Raw genomic sequence first — 16,054 nt, 5'->3', positions numbered from 1 at the left:
TCCACTGTTCTGGAACGCAATTTGACCATTCTTTAAAATGTTAAGCATAGTATTACCATATAACACCTCTGTATTATAATTGCCCTACATCTAAGGGCAATCAAATTGAAAAATTTATTCCAATGAAAGAAAAATAACATTTGGAGGCTTAATGCAAAGTTTTATGGTACTAATGCAAAATCACACCTAGTACTTCTAGGTATATAGAATTTAATTGCCCTGGGATATAGGACAATTTAACTGTCCTGAATATAGGGCAATTATAACACAAGGGTGTTGTTAATTGCCCTATATCTAAAAGCAATTCCACCCTTAGACATACCCAAGAGAAATAAAAACAGATGTTCATATCAAAACTTAGACATAAATGTTCAAAGTAGCATTATTCATAATAGCTAAAAAGTGAAAATAATGGAAATGTCCATCAACAGATGTGTGAATAAATGGAATGTGTCAATATTCATACAATGGAATACTACTCAGAAACAAAAAGGAAGTGCTGATCCATGTTATAACATTGACAAACGTTGAAAACATTATGCCAAGTGAAATAAGTCAATCACAAAGACTATACACTGTATAATTCCATTACGGAATATCTCCAGCAAAGGTAAACCTAGACAGCCAGAAAATAAATTAGTGTTTGCTTAGGGCCAGGAGTAAGAGGTTGGGAAGTAACTGATAATAGGTATGAGAACTCTTTTGGGGTTGATAAAAATGTTCCAAAATTGTGGTGTTGGTTGCATAACTGTGAATGCACTAAAGCCAATGAATACTACAATTTAAATTGGGAATTACATAGAATGTAAATTATGTTTCAATAAAGTTGTTAAAATGGGGGCTCTAGTATTCTGATTTTTTTAAAAATATCTATTTTGGAGATAATATTTGGTTGTAAGTTGGTGAAATTATACACCTAGATGTACTAGGTTTGCTTTCGCATTAGTAGCAAAAAATTAATTTGCATTAAGCCTCCAAATGTTTTTTTCGTCTTTTATTAGAATAAAGAAGTTAAAAATTTACCTTCTGTAAAATTAAATCCATTAAATTGCTTCAGGAGTTAGAGTTATTTAAAAAAATATATTTATATTTATAGTATAATAAGAGAAGGGGGTCTTGCTGTGTTGCACAGGCTGATCTTGAACTCCTGGACTCAAGCACTTAGCCTCCCATAGTGCTGGGATTTCAGGCATGAGCCATTATTCTGACCTGATGCTTATATTTTTGATTGACGAATAGAAACTTAGTGTTAGATGAATTAGTGACTGCAAGGCTTGACAAGACACAATGGCAATCTGAAGGCAGCATGAGCTGCCCACCACAAGCTCTTGTATAACACGTGCCCCTTAGAGAAAAATCCTAAAATTGCTACCAAGAAAACTCACAGATGTGCCCCTCACCCACAAAATATAATCATAAAAGTTTAATTGTAAATTGCAAGCCAATTTTATTCTTAACTTTATAAGACAAAAGAAAAAACAAAAACAAAAACAAAAAGAAAACAAAAAAACTTCTATCAGCCCAACCTGGGGCTGAGGATAGAATTAAGCCCTAATTGTTGAAGGCATCTATGGTCTAGAATGGTTCTCGTTTTCTACCATTTTACGGAGAGCCAAGACTCGAATTATTTTCCGCATTTGGTGATGCAAATAACTTTGGTTAAGAAAGATACTCATTTCTTTGCCTTTTGAGATATGATCCTAATTTTCCAAATACAGCTGTTTTTTTCATATGTCACGCAATAAACAGTACTTTCACAAGGCACACAGCTGAAAAAGAACACAATCTTCTCAGTTTTAAACCTAAGAATTAGAAACTGTGAAAGTCCACAATTAACTCCATTTTTTAAGAGACTCTAGCAAAACTGGATAATAGCAATTTTCACAATTATCATACAATCCTTTTGGTGATTTGTCGATATCTTTTATTTCTGTTCTTCCAGAAGACCAGATCTTTAGAGCATCATCAGAGAAAAGGTAAAATTCACCAGCATGCTCATTTTTCAGAAAAACATATTTGTTTGAGACCATCTTACTTTAAAATTAAGTGTTTAACAAAAACACCACCATTAAGATACAGTCATATCAGTGTGGGTTTTTTTGTCCATATAACTATTGTTCTGTAAATTGTTTTGTAAAAGTCCTGTCATTAAGCTTTAGTTCCATAGAAACTAATATTCTGAAACACCTACCTTTTAACAGCACTAGGAACCTCTTCAGCGTTCATAAATCTCATACTTGGAGCTGACCAAGAGGAAAGAGAGCCGTAGAGAGCGCCTGGGTTCAGCCATTCTGGCGATGGATAAAGGTCTTCTCAAGTCTCTGCTGGTGTGTGTGTTGGGCAGCAGAGCTGGCTTCCTGCCTCCAATTAACTGGTAAATAATATTACAGTCTGGGCTGTTCTGAGCCCAGCTAAGATGGTTTTAGAGTGCTGTTTCTCAGAGAGGATACAGAAAGCTAATCAGAATTGTCAGCATAATTCCTCTCTGCTCAGTGTCTGGAAAGGAGCCTTGTTTATTTCAAATTGCTGTGCTCAAGAAATTTTATTTTGCCATGGTTCACCAGAAACAAAGGTGAACCTACAACGAGTAGTAAGAACATCTCAAGACATTGTTAACAGTGTTAAATAAAGTTCAGTTCTTCTAAATTAGACTAATTGAGTACCTACTACTGCATATAAAAAGCACCAGCTTGGAATCTGAAGACAGCAAGAGGAATAAGATAATGTCCATTTTGTAAGACAGGTGAAGGGATTGGTGCCATTAGGTAAGACACAACCTTCCTTTGGGCCTTAGCTGCCTCACCTGCGAAAGGTGAGGATTTGACCATTTGCTTTCTAAGGTTCTTTTCAGGTTAGAAAGCATTTTAAAAAGCAAACAAGGCTAGGTGCCGTGGCTGACGCTTATAAACCCAGCACTTTGGGAGGCTGAGGCAGGCAGATCACCTGAGGTCAGGAGTTGGAGGTCAGCCTGGTCAACATGGTGAAACCCCATCTCTCCTAAAAATACAAAAATTAGCTGGATGTGGTGGTGCATGCCTGTAATCCCAGCTATACCAGAGCCTGAGGCAGGAGAATCACGTGAACTTAGCAGGCAGAGGGTGCAGGGAGCTGAGGTTGTGCCACTGTACCCCAGCCTGGGCAACAAGAGCGGGATTCCATCTCAAAAAAAAAAAAAAAAAAGTAAACAAATAACAGAATGTCCTTATTCCAGCCATCCCTAGAAAACAGAGTTAGCTTTACCTTAAATTCCATATTTTAAATGATAGTCATACACATAAAAGACAAGTGTCTACTGGTCATATTGTTGAAATGATTCTTTGTCGTTTCTATCAGAATTTTGCAGATTCTATTTTTTGCTGTCAACTTTTCTGACTCCACCAAGCAGGATAAGCCACTTTTTTTTTTTTTTTTTTTTTTACTGTGAATATACTTTATCTAGTCATTTTTGTTCATAGTTGAAACTGGGAATTCAAAATTTATATCCTTGCCTGTGAGCTTCATATAGACACCAGAAAAAGTTTTAACGTTGTGTTCCACATTGTTTGCTGTGCTTTGTCCAAATGAGCCTTTATGAGATGCTGCCATCCAGTTTCACGTGGATTCTCTTGTCCACAATTTCACTTGGGAAGACCAAGTCCTCGGGGATTGAGTCATGCGTGACTTTCAGGGTACGGCACCTGGGATGCTTTTGCTTATTTTTTGTATGGCTGTTCGGGTTGGCTTAGGCAGAATTCTCCTCTGAGCAATAAAGACAACATGCTTCCCCCTAAACTTTTTCTCCAATTCACGTACTAGCCAGACTTGGATTTTCTGGAAAGATTTCAGGTGAGCAATGGGAACAAAGATTATGATAGCTTTCCCCACCATCATCTTCAGTTTCCTTGGCTGCTGTAATATTCAGCTCCCTGAACTGAGCCTTGAGGTCCAAGTTAATCTCCAGCTCCAGAAGAGCCTGGGAGATATCGGATTTTGAACTTGTCTGGCTTCTTGCTCTTGGGCTTCGTGATCCTGGCATTCGACTGAACATGGCCTTCTTCTTGCTGAGTGCCACCTTAGGAAGAGTAAAACCACATTTTAAAACCAATTTGTCAGGAATTCATAATCATTTTCTAGCTAAGATAGGATGAGACCCCTTTTCTTCCCTACACATTTGTAGACATCTAAAACCCTATCCTATGTGGGGATGATGGAGTGTACAGGGGCTAGCTTGGTTAATGTGGCAGAGTTAGCATGCTGGGAAGGTTTCTTACCCAGAGTTGCAGGTGACCGCAGTCAAGGCTGTGCACAGAACCAAGAGCAGATGATGGCAGATTGGCCAGAAAAGGGAGAGCCAATGGACTACCAAAAGCATTATCAGGCTGGGTGCGGTGGCTCACACCTGTAATCCCAGCACTTTGGGAGGCCGAGGCAGTGGATCACCTGAGGTCAGTAATTCAAGACCAGCCTGGCCCGTTTCTACAAATAATACAAAAACTAGCCAGATGTGGTGGTACATGCCTGTAATCCCAGCTACTTGGGAGGCTGAGGCAGGACAGTTAATGGAACCTGGGAGGGAGAGGTTGCAGTGAGCCAAGATCAGGCCACTGCACTCCAACCTGGGCGACAGAGCAAGACTCTGTCTCAAAAGAAAAAAATAAAAAAAAAAGCAGTATCAGAGGTGTTCCCTGAGACTTAGAGTAAAGTAACACACATTAGGACAATGATGGAGACTAAGAAAACAGAGAAGGCAAAGCAGGAGGCTGATTCTGGAAAATACCTGATCGCCCAGGCTGGAGTGCAGTGGTAGGTCCAGGCTGGGAGGTGCTGTGGGCAGATAATCAGGTCTAAAGGGCTGGCAGGAGAGACAGGTGTGGGAGCTTGGAGGACTGAGACTTGGGATACAGAAGGATGTGGCGGAGCACTGTATGTGTCATCCTTGAACAAAGACAAAGACCACCTGTTCGAGCCTCGGGAGCTTCATTTGGAAGCTGAGGCAGAGTCATTGACCTGACTATAGTGATGTGGCCTCGTGAGTGAACTGGACCCCAGTACCAGTGCTGGCAGTAAAGGGACAAGAAAATGTTCTAAGGCTCCCATCGATGACTCTGGATCTCATGGGTGTTGCTCCTTTGCCCTGCTAGGACCTGAGAGAGCTGATGCCTTGAAGTCACTCCACAAAGGTGTTTTGCTCATGGTTGTCCTCCCTTGGGTGCAGGGCTAGCACTGGCCTCCAGGGAGGCAGTGCCCACAGTGCTCTGCTGGAGCAACTGGAGCCAGGGAGGAGCCACCCACGGGTCATTCTGGCCATTTTCTTGCCACCAACCAGACCTCACTTCCTGTTGTGAGCTTTCATCTCCACAGTGTGAGCTGGTCAGATGGAGGAAAGTTGGGACGAGGGCCTTGAGATCCTCTCATTTACTCATTCAGTAACTAGGTCCCAAGCACTTATCTTGTTCCAGGGCTAAGTATGGTCAGGGTCTCTGAGTGAATGAATGACATGACCCTTGTCCTCCAGGAGCTCACAATCTGGAGGGGAGGAGGGACAGACCATTAAAACAGAAGAAAAGTGCGAGCATAAAATTGAAATAAAGCACAGTGCTATGAAGGGGAGATGAAGATCACTTCAAGGGTGGGAGATGGGTCTGAAAAGACCTCACTGAGGTGACATTTATGCTGAGAAGGATAATTGGGACCACCCCTGCAAAAGACTGAGACCAGTATGCCATGGGAAGAATCAATGGCCAAAAAGTCCAGAAAAAAGTGAGTTTGGCCAGAGAGGAGGCAGAAAGAAGGCCAGTGTGGCTGGAGAGGGTTTGTGAGTAGAGGAGGGGAGGGAGGGTAAAGGCAGGGGTGGATTCTGGATGTCCCTGTGTTAGTGATCTACAGCTGTATGAAAGCATTACCCCAATCTTAGAGGCTTACAATGAACATGTAGATCTTCCTTTTTCCAGGCCTGGGAATCCAGCAGGACTTATCTGGGTGCTTCTGCCATGATATCTCTGAGGAGGCTGGGGCTGTGGTCTCAACTGAGGCTCAAGTGGGGCTGGATCCAATGCTAAGCTCACTCATATAGTTACTGGAAGGATTCAGTTAGGACTGATGGCCTGATCTCCCCTCTGTCCATTGCCCTCTCTATTTCCTAGGACACATGAGCCTCTCCATAGGAAAGCTCATAACGCAGCAGCTGATTCCCCAGAGTCAGGGATCTGAGAGAGGGAGAGACAGAGAGAGGACAACACAGAGAAAGGAAAGGAGAACAGAGAAGGGAAACAGCAAGATACTAGTCACAGTCATTTTATAACTGAATCTTGGAAGTGACATCTCATCCCTTCTGCCATACTCTATTGGTTAGAAGTGAGTCACTGAGTCAGTCCACACTCCAGGGGAGGACATGACACAAGGATGTGTCCACCAGGAAGTGGGGGAACCTTTTGGAGCCATTGAGGTGGCTCCTATCACATAGGCTGAGATGTGGCCCTTAGGTCTGAATCTAAACACACATTTAACCATTGCAAGCTTTTATGAGGATGACAATATCAAAATTTATTAAATTTCAGCCCTCTAATAGTACACACAGGAAAATGAGGCCAGGAGGAATGGGACATTTCAGAGATCACATGGCAGGAACCCAGGCCTCTTTTTAGTTGTGTTCCAGGATAATTCCTACCATCCCTTCATGCATTTCATGTCTAATTTGTCCATTACCTACATGCGATACCAGCCCACAGGTTTCTCAAGTGTTATCTCACACATGCCTGATGACATCCCTAGGGAGTTGATGCCAGGATGATCTCCATTGTGCAGGAGAGGAGGCTTGGGGAGACACTGAGAGGCACAGTGGCTTTGCCCAGAGTCACATAAGTGGTAAGGAGGAGGAGCTGGGTCTGAACCTACATCTGTCTATTCCAAGGTGGGACCCTGGCTGCACCCAGGCCTTCCACAGGGGCTGTAGGGAGGCAGGGTTGGTGAAATTCTGTACATCTATGGAGGGTCATGGGGTAGGGGGGTGTGTAGACAGTAGTCCACAGGGTCATTTGCAGTCTTCTAATCAGGGAGGAGACTCAGGTAAGGGAACCCCAGGATGTACAGAAGGTGTGGACAGCATCCTGCTGAGAAATCTGACTGGAACCTCAACAGCAATGTCCAGCCAGGTCTCAGGGGTCAGGCTGCTCCCCTCCCCACTTCAGAGTAAACATCAACATGACTGACATTCCACGTGCCTTCCAATGACAAAACCTTCCCCCTGCCTATCAGAGAAGCCCAGTCAATGTCCCACTCCCAGGACGTCTTCCTAGACTGCAGTCTACCACATAGTTGGGCTGAGTTTATCACTGCTGTGTCCCCTCTCCAGTTTCTGGCAGCTCTGCTCTGTATGGTCCAGCCCTATCCCTTCCCTACATGCTCACTTGCACTCATCTCCAGGCCTCCTCACCCTCAGACTCTGCCTCAGTGGGCTCTGGATGCTCCAGCTGGGCCAGGAGTAGGTGGACACAGTGCTGCAGGCCCCGGCCAAGCATGTTGAGCTGCAGATAGGCCCCAGCACCTTGAGAGGGGGCAACTGTGGCGTCTGATAGAAATCACTGGAGTAATGATCCATCCAGGTACCCAGCATGGAGGAGATGGTGCAGGGGGAGGCAGGTGAGCAGAACACGTAGAGGCCCAGTCTCTCCTTCCACCCTGTCCCCCAAGGGATGCCCCTGGGAAAACCTCAAACTTAGCTCAAGCCTAAATTCCTGTGTGTAGCCTATAGATCTCCTCTTCCCACGGACACTTCTCTTACCCCACCCCCATGGTCTCTATCTGTGATGTCAGGGTGTGTGTGCATGCGTGTGTGTGTGTGCACGTGCGTGTGTGTATATGTGCGTGCGTGTGTGTGTATGTGCGTGCGTGTGTGTGCGTGTGTGCGTGCGTGTGTGCGTGCGTGTGTGAGCGTGTGCGTGTGTATGTGCGCGTGTGTGAGCGTGCGTGTGCACATGTGTGTGCGTGCACGCGTGTGTGTGTGTGCGTGTGCACGCGTGTGTGTGTGTGGATGCTGAGAAGTAAGAGTTTGCCACGGGGATGGTCAGGCAGGATGGTGATTCAAGGTCGGGACTGTCTTCCTGGGGAAGACACAGGTGGACCCTTTCCCGAGCAGCTGAGCCTATGTCAATGCTCACACATGGGGCCCACGTGGGGTGCAGACAGTGCAGACATTACCCCCTGCACAGCACACGCTCAAGACACCAGTGGTTCCTCCAATATCTGTTCCTACCTGTCCTGTCCCCTGCAGCCAGAAAGTGGTGTCAGCCTCACTTAACCATATGGAATTGCAGGGAGTGGATAGTCCCCTAAATGGTAATGTAGGCACTGTAACAATTAGAAGTGAACATGGACGTGGGCCAGGAAAAAACTCTGGATCTTCAGAATTATGCAGAGCACCGCACCCCTGCCTCTTGTGTAGAACGAATAAGTCCCAGGGAAAAAATTGTCTGGTTCAAGTTCACACACTGATTCAACGAAAAGCTGGTGTCTTGGTTAGGATTAGTTTTGCCTACACATAGCAGAAAACCCAGAATAACAGCGCCACAGAGAAGAGAGAGAAAGAGCTTTTCCTTTCTCCCATGAAGGAGCTCTGGAGGTGGTCTCCGTGCTGCCCCTGGGTGGCCCCCCAAGGCACTCAGCCAGCATGACATCTTTCTCCCCCACCATCTTCGTAGCTGGTTTCCATCCTGAAGGCTGTCTCAGGGCCCACGGAGACTGCTTTTCAGAGGAAAAGGAGGAGGAAAGAAGGACAAAGGGGCGGCACGGCTGGGTCAGTTCCACCTAAAGCACCCTCCCCAAAGACCCTCTCAGTCCTTCTGCTCACAGCTAATCAGCTTGAACTTTGTCCGGTCCCTCTTAGCTGCAGGAGAAGTTAGGAATAATAGACGTCTAGTTTGTCTGGCAAATTGTTTTCCTAATAAAACTGAGTCTCTGTTTTGAAGAAAAAGAAAGGAATGAAAACCGCATGTAACGAACAGGGCTCTCTCCCTACCCTAAACTCCAAGCTGAAGGAGGCAGGAGGGACGGACTTCTCCTCCGGTGCACTGGGCATCCCTTCACCTACTGCAGCCTCTCTTTTCTTGGTGATTGTTCATTCTCAGAGAGGGGACAAAAGCCGGGGTTCCAAACGGGGACATTGGAATGGGAAACCTGCTTTCAATTCCTCAGCAGAATGATAAGAACCTCTGTGTCATCTTTCATCTGTCTGCGCATTGGAAGAAGGTCTGAGAAAATCCTCTTTTATATCCTAAATTGGTGGGCAAAGGGGGAGGATTGTGGAGACTTTTGGGCAAGTAGCACGTTCCTAAACCGGGTCACGATTGAATCTCTAAGTGAACGAAGTGGAATGCTTTGACCTCACCGTGTTGGCCCCCGGGACACCTTGACCTCTATTGTGAGTATTACGGCAAAAATAGTCCACCCAAAACAAAACTAATAATGGCGGTGAAAACTTCACATGGTAAAATGTATCACTGACAAAGAACTGATGAAAAAAAAATATTGTACAATATTATATATTGTACCTATATATATTAGGTACAAGTTTTATAAATTAAAAAGCATTTTGACATGTATTATTTGACCCCGGGCACATGAAAAAGTAGAAAGAATGATTCCTAAAAAAACTTAAAAAGAGAGAATATATAGTCAGTAAATTATGTGGGCAAATCACTTACATAAATCACTTACTTAATTGATCCTGATAACAATTTCAGTTTTCTAAACTATAAAAAATCAAATTTTAGTAAATTAAAAATAAAAGTGAATAAACAACATTGGTTTACTTTCTATAGGTTAAAAAATCACTGAGTTAAAATATCTTACTGAAGTTTGCTCTCAACAAAATTTTAAATTGTTGATAATAATTTTTTTTTTTTTTTTTTTGAGACGGAGTTTCGCTCTTGTTGCTCAGGCTAGAGTGCAATGGCACGATCTTGGCTCACTGCAACCTCCACCTCCAGGATTCAAGCGATTCTCCTGCCCCAGCCTCCCGAGTAGCTAGGATGACAGGCATGTGCCACTAGGCCAGGCTAATTTTGTATTTTTAGCAGAGACAGGGTTTCACCATGTTGGTCAGGCTGGTCTTGAACTCATGGCCTCAGGTGATCTGCCCACCTCAGCCTCCCCAAGTGCTGGGATTACAGGCATGAGCCACACACCCGGCCTGTGTTGATAATAATTCTGATTTCAAAGGTTATTGAGCACAGAATAAAAATATTCTGAGAGATCGAAGTTCTCTGAGGTAAAGTGGTGGGGTCAGATTAGCAGGGTCAAATGGAAGGCAGCTCTTGCAAGGTCAAATGGATTTTTGTCATTTTAAATGTGACACAGATATAAGAACTATGTAAGTTAATCCCACAATGAAATTTTTAAGCAGGTTTATCAGTGAGATTACGATAATAGCCAAATAACCCTTCATATTCTGGGGATGTAACACTGTATTTCACTGCCCCCTGGCTTTATTGGTTGTGCACTCAGTTTGGGGAGGCAGTTCTCCCTGTGGTCACTCAGGAACCCTGAATTCTTTCACCTGGTGCCTTCACCATCCCTGGGACTTCAACCCCATCTGCATCCAGCAGAAGAAAGAGAAGAAGCATGAAGAAATACCCTTGGGGGGATTTTATGGGCCTAGACCGGCAGTGGCTCCCATGAGTCCCACTCCCCTTCCATTGACAAGAAGTGGTCACATGACTACACAACACAAGGGAGTCTGGGAAATGTGGTACAGCTGTTTGTGCAGAGGAGGGGAGAATGGATTTTGCTGGACAACTAGAGTTCTCTGCAACAGTGAGTAACTCATTTAGATTAATTGTGTTTCTTGTTTTATTTTGTTTTAAGACAAGGTCTTGCTCTATTAACCAGGCTGAAGTGTAGAGATGTAATCATGGCTAACTGCAGCTTGGACTTCCCGGGATTAAGTTATCTTCCCACCTTAGCCTCCTGAGTAGCTGGGACCACAGGCATGTGCCACCACACCCAGATACTTTCTTAACTTTTTGTAGAGATAGGATTTCACCGTGTTGCCCAGGCTGGGCCCCAGCTCCTGGGCTCAAGCAATCCCTCCGCCAATCTGACCTCCCAGAGTTCTGGGATTACAAACATGAGCCCCCACGCCTGACCAACTGTGATTCTCAAATCTTTGTTGAGTGTCTACTGTATGCTAGGTCCAGAGCTAGGAGCTGAACAGAGGGCTGCACCATAGCCTGAGAGAAGCTCCCAGTCTACAGAAGGAGATCGGACATGGTATGAAGTGCCTGCTATCCTAAGAAGGATAAAGTGAAAGTGCTAGAAGGCTGGTGAATTATTCCAGCGTAGGAAACTGCCTGAAGATGACAGCAACTGAGCTCCACTTTTGCAGAGAAATCAGATTTGGCTGGTAGAGGGAGAGCACGGGGAGCTACAGAAGCAAGAATTTTTTTTTTTTCTTTTTTGAGACGGAGTTTTGCTCTTGTTGCCCAGGCTGGAGTGCAATGGCGCGATCTCGGCTCACTGCAACCTCCACCTCCCGGGTTCAAGTGATTCTTCTGCCTCAGCCTCCCGAGTAGCTGGGATTACAGGCATGTGCCACCATGCCCAGCTAATTTTGCATTTTTAGTAGAGACAGGGTTTCTTCATGTTGCTCAGGCTGGTCTCGAACTCCCTACCTCAGGTGATCCGCCCGCCTTGGCCTCCCAAAGTGCTGGGATTACAGGCGTGAGCCACCGTGCCTGGCCCAGAAGCATGCAATTTATGTACAAGTTATAGTAAGGTACGCTAGACAGCAATTAAAATCAGATTTTCAAAAACATTAAATGGCACGAATAAGTGTTCATATTAAGTGAAAAAGTAACTGTGAATACAGGATCTCCCACTGTTTATGAAAAAAATCTCTGTATCTAAATTAGATGAAAATATACAACTGTTTTGAGTGATAGTTTTCATTTCTCTGAGATGTTTTATTGTTTGTAATATCAGCCTGGCACGGTGGCTCACGCCTATAATCCTGGCTACTCGGGAGGCTGAAGCAGGAGAATAGCTTGAACCCAGGCGGCAGAAGTTACAGTGAGTCGAGATCGTGCCGCTGCACTCTAGCCTGGGCAGCAGAGTGAGGCTTCGTCTCAAAATAAATAAATAAATAAATAAATAAATAAATAAATAAATAAATAAATAAATAAATAAAATAAAACAAATCAGAAGGATTCCATCAATATACTTTGATTTAGTTTTCTATTATCTTTAAAGCAGACATACATAGCTGTGATGTAAGCCAGTTACTCTCAACACTGCCCCACCCCTCATCCTGCTAAGGTGGTGAGACTGCAAACTTGTCTCCATTTTCTGCTCTAGAATCCAAAGCCTCATTCAGCTGCTCAACAAAAATACTCCCTGAAATGGTGTACTGGGGAGAGACCTATTTTTTCATAACGTGCAATGACAAAACAAAGACTTCCACTAGGAGGCACCCCCAAAGCATTGACTCTTACACAATTTGTTTTGGATCTAATCAGAATTCTTAGAAGACACCTCACTTTTAAATGTGATCTTTTGGAGACAAAGTTACGGAGCCCTGCAGCACTCATGCCATTTTCTCATATGGCCACCAGAGGGCAGTGTGTGACTGCTTTTGACGAGGATACTGCCCGTTTCAGTAGTTGTTGCTGGCCTTCTTCAGAATGTGTTCATGACCTTAGGGAATTTCTTTTTCTTTTTTGTTTTTTGACACAGGGTCTCGCTCTGTCACTCAGGCTGGAGTGTATGGCATGATCGTAGCCTACTGTAACCCCAAACTCCTGGGCTCGAGCAATCCCCACCCCCGCACGGCCCTTTGCCTCCCTAGTAACTAGGAGTGCAGGTGCGCACCACTACACCTAGCTAGCTAGCTTTTTTTTTTTTTTTTTTTTTTTTGAGACAGAGTTTCGCTCTTTTTGCCCAGGCTGGAGTGCAATGGCGCGATCTCGGCTCACCGCAACATCTGCCTCCTGGGTTCAAGCGATTCTCCTGCCTCAGCCTTCCGAGTAGCTGGGATTACAGGCATGCGCCACCACGCCTGGCTAATTTTGTATTTTTAGTAGAGATGGGGTTTCTCCATGTTGGTCAGGCTGGTCTTGAACTCCCGACCTCAGGTGATCCACCTGCCTCAGCCTCCCAAAGTGCTGGGATTACAGGCGTGAGCCATCGTGCCCAGCCTCTAGCTAGCTTTTAAATTTTTTTGGAGAGACAGTCTTGCTATGTTGCTCAGGCTGGTCTTGAACTCCTGGCCTCAAGTGATTCTCCAACCTTAGCCTCCCAAAGCACTAGGATCACATACAGGTGTGAGCCACTGCATCTGAGAATGTCTTCAATAAACATTTTTTTTTTATATCTCTATTATCATTTGGAAGCTAATGAAAATTCCCCATAAGGAACAAATATAAGATAATCCTCTGACTGGAAATGTATCTTGAAACACAGGCAGCCAGGGACAATTGTGTCTAACCCCAGGATCTGAGTCCAGATCTGCCGCTCCCTTCTCCATCCATCCATTCTAAAAACCTCTGTCTCTACAAAATATATTTTGACAATTGGATGTAATGTACTAGAGATACTTTCCAATCACAGCACCCCCTTCTTTGTGATATGGATCTTTTGGTAACAAGGGGTCTTCCTCATAAGGGAGTAGAATATGAAATAAATGAAGACCAAATAAAGGAAATTGGCAGGAGGTCTCAGTGGAAGTCTGTCCAGAGGGGAAATCTCATGTTAGCATAGCAAAAATCCATTATACTTCCAATACAGGGAGTTCCCATTTTCCCTCTAAGAGTTTGCTAAAATCCTTTATATTCTACAAACATCGCTTTATAACTAAAGTAGTTATAATAATTTTAAGAAAGAGTTAAAGTTACTATTTTAATCACCAGATGCTCCAGCTTCGACAGTTCATCCCTCAGTATTCTATCATAATTATTGGTCAGCCTCTCAAGATAGTAATTGGAGAGGAGTGATTCTACATCTTGGTTCCAACCGTACTGGAGGTTCTTAGCCCAGTACCTGGCCAAGCAGAGGTGCCTTAGAATACCCAGGGAATGAACTTGAGACACAAGATCTGACAGGTTGGAGAAGTGCGTTTGACACTGGGACTCGTCTAGAAGAGCTCGGATATGAGGTCACCGTAAACAAGCTACTTGATAACCTGACAGGCTCTTTAAACCTGATGGTCCTTCCACAGCAGCCCTCAGCTTGGACCTACCTGGCCCCAGGTATTTCCCAGAATCACCCCCTGCTTTGACTTCTCTTGCTCACTGTGGCCTCCCTTGTGTCCTGGTGGGTGGTTCTTCACTCTATGTCTCTGAGGACACCTCTGACACCCTTGGGTAGCCTAATGAATCTCGCTTTTCTGGCCGACCTGCCATCACCTGCCGCTGGTTCTACACTCGACTTTGATTGCTGTATCATCCACACTCCAGTTAGAAGACAATCCCAGCATGCTGAGCCCGGGAGCCCACACTAACCAAAGTAACCCCCAACCCCATCTCTTCCAACATCCCCACTAGGGATTGGAGATTCAAATGTCTACAAATATGTTGGGAAGAAAAGGGACCTCACGCCATCTTGCCTGGAAAATGATTCCCTGTTTCAGATAAGTTGCTACACAATTGTGTGATTTATTTGTTGTCCTCCACGGAATAAGAGAACTTGGCATAAACAAATATATTTTCAATGTCCTAATACAAATAACAAAGAATATCTTAACAACGTGAATATTTCTTTTCCTTATTTTGTTTATAATGTTATTAAAAAATGGAACTTAAAGTAAAGCTATATCTGCTTTCTAGGGATGGCTAGAACGGCAACGTTCTGTTACTTGTTTGTTTGCTTTTACAAATACTTTTTAGTTCAGTAGGAACCGTAGAATTCGATGGGTCACATCCTTGCATTTTGCAGGTGAGGCAGCTAAGGCCCAGAGAGGGTGTGTCTTCCCCAATGCTCATGGTCACCAATCTCTTCACCTACCTGGAGAAAATAAACAGGATCTTATTACACCTAGCATCTCCAGATTCTAGGCCAGTGCCTTTAAATAGTAGGCATCCAGTAAATCAAATTAATTGGATTATAACTTAACTTGGAGGTCTTGCCTTCCCTGTCCTGTCTGCCCCTGAGTGCCTGGTGCTGGCTTTGACCCTAACTAGATATTAAACAGGAGGAGTGGTATAGGGTAGAGTTCGGAACAACGCATTTTCCTTTAGTGTATAAAAATTCTATGATTTCCAAATGTATAAAAAACTTTGATTTAAACTACTTCTCTCCTTGAGATCAAAGCTATATATATGTAGCTTTGTTATGTGTGTGTGTGTGTGATATATATGGCTTTGTTTTATTTTATGTATCTTCTCAGCCCATTTGGGTAAGGGATGGGGAAGAGCTATTTGTGATGAGAAAATAATAACGCTATTGAATTAATTCTGTGACTTGTGTTTTTCACAGTTTTATACGTCTGGAATTGACAATGTCTGAAAAACACTGGTGTCTCCATGGACTTGTGGTGCAGTTACCATTGCCTGTGAATATGTGACTTTGGTTGTTATTACTGGACGCCTACCTGGATTATGGCAACCACTTGATGTCTGAGTCAACAAAGTATGGACACAATTAAAGAAGTCAATGTTCTGGTTGTCTGAAAGCATCTTTGACACCTGATAAAATCAAGACAGGCCCAGCAGTAAAACTTGCAGACTTAGTATAATTCAAGAAGAAAATTCCAGCAACTAAACTGTGGCATGCTTTTAAGAGCTGCTGCATCCCCAAGGTTCTGCAGAGCATCCAGTATTTAGAAAACCCAAATGAACACCACTGACTGTGAAAAGATGGACACTGAATAACAAAAAGATTTGAAAATACCTAAGCATTTTATTTCGCTTATATTTTCTCTTTTACACATGCATAAAAGGAACATATATTTTAAAATCCATGTGTAAAGACTCCATAAGCTCTGTGTATACACTAAATGTGTAATGATTTTGATGACTAAAAAGCATTAGGTTTTGTAAACCTAAAACTGTTATAATATAGTTTTTTTTTTTTTTTTTTTAAAGAAGCA

The 16,054-nt window shown here is 43.7% G+C and overlaps 1 pseudogene; it reads right to left on the bottom strand.

Annotated features, from left to right (window-relative positions):
* Positions 1 to 3,418: 3,418 nt before the first annotated feature.
* Positions 3,419 to 7,496, bottom strand: LOC101009591 (annotated as a pseudogene).
* Between the last annotated feature and the right edge of the window lie 8,558 nt (positions 7,497 to 16,054).

Source organism: Papio anubis, chromosome 1, assembly GCF_008728515.1.
Source record: "Papio anubis isolate 15944 chromosome 1, Panubis1.0, whole genome shotgun sequence".
Taxonomy (NCBI): domain Eukaryota; kingdom Metazoa; phylum Chordata; class Mammalia; order Primates; family Cercopithecidae; genus Papio; species Papio anubis.
The sequence above is the reverse complement of the archived record's forward strand: the minus strand, read 5'-3'. Positions and strand labels throughout refer to the sequence as shown.